The sequence below is a fragment of the Hipposideros armiger genome, unplaced genomic scaffold, assembly GCF_001890085.2.
Source record: "Hipposideros armiger isolate ML-2016 unplaced genomic scaffold, ASM189008v1 scaffold_53, whole genome shotgun sequence".
Taxonomy (NCBI): Eukaryota; Metazoa; Chordata; class Mammalia; order Chiroptera; family Hipposideridae; genus Hipposideros; species Hipposideros armiger.
In genome coordinates, this window is record NW_017731403.1 from 1,366,381 (window position 1) to 1,368,114 (window position 1,734).

The window sequence follows — 1,734 nt, forward strand, 5'->3', positions numbered from 1 at the left end:
CACCTAAAGACAAATTGTTAGACACCCTCCTCCCAGAAAAACCCAAAATGCCTATCTCCACAAGTAATGAAATTTGAGCTCTATCTACTGCCTAATCTCAGAACTGTGACTTAGATATAGATATTAAAGTATTTATTGCTGAACCGTGTGAAAACATTTAGAATGACTGGCAGCCTACCAGATGCCGAGTTAAACATTCTACAGCCTGACTGGACTGCTGGGTAGCCAACTTCACATCAGATTAAACACATTCTCTTCACGATGAATAGCCTGGAACCTAAAAACTGGATTTCGTTACAAAAAAATGCAAGGGGTGTGTTGTTTTCTAAAATAAAATTATTTTACATTTTACTGACACCATTTTGATTGTGAACGTCAAATGCATTTCCTTTGGTAGTGGTGAGATGGAACAGAAATGGACAATGAGGGACTTTTGGTACTGATAAAATAAAAAAGGAATCCAATAAGGTCGTACACAGTGCAGCCTAGAGATGAACATTCATGAATTTTGTACTGAAAAAATTTACATTTCATTAACATTTTAAATTACAAAGGCAGGTCTACAAATACTGATGTGTGTGTGTGTGTGTGTGTGTGTGCGTGTGTGTGCGCGCGCGCGCGTGCTCATTGCATTTTGCAAGCATACAGAGAATAATGTAATCCTAGCTATATTCTATTTCCTTACCATTAATTTCCCTTTTTATTTTAAAGTGTAAACTAACTCTGATGTGTAGTAACATTAATTTCAGTAAGCCCTGCTTTACTTTATACATCTATGCACATACACTCCATGTGTAATATACATACTCCCTTATATAATAAATGCTTCGGGATAATGAAGGGTATTCTGAGCATCATTGCTCAGCTATGTAATAAACCAGTTCTTCATAGACTTGCCATTCTAGCTCTGCATCCACAGGGATGGAAATGAGCCATCTTAATACTGAGAATATAAAAATGTAATATTTGATGATTAACATTCACTAGAAATTAGGATAGAATCTTTCTCTAGCTTGCCATTCTTTCAAACATACTTTGGGAAATCCTGTGAAGTTACAAAGAATTTGAAAGCTTTGTGGCTGACTAATGTAATGAAATGTTGGAACTAAGAACTCTATGCTCAAGGGAGTTGGCTGTCCAGCAGGCTGCCAGTTGAGAGTAATTGACAAACAAGTGCCTCAGAAATGATAGGGAAGGGCCCTAGTTTTGGTTATTGGCATTAGTAATAATTATGCTGTGGCTTTAGGCCATTATTGAAGAATATGTTTTCTGAGAGTAAAATCGTGTGTTCTATGAATTTAAAGTGTGTTAACTATTCAATCACAGCAAGTTATAAGTCTAAAATTGTTTTTACTAACTGAATGCCTTTTGACCAGACTCGCTTATTTAAGAACTTAAGATACTTAAATAGTATATCAAAATATGTTTAAAGTGTGCTTTTGGGTGATGTTTAAAATCAATTGTGTAATATAGATTAAGACAAAAGAATGAACAGTTTTTGTTTTTAAATAATTCAAAGTATTGCCCAGAGTTAGAAAGTCAGTAGTAGTCCTGCCTTGGAATAACATTCAGATTTCAGAATATGAGTTTTATTTCTATGTTCGTTTTGACAAAATGGTTATTTTTCTTTCTTCAACAAAAAAAAAGTTTAAGGCTTTGAACTTTTTGAAACTGCTACATAAAATTGTTAAAGTTTTAAAAACAAATCCCATAGAAATAGAGTTTCAAATATAA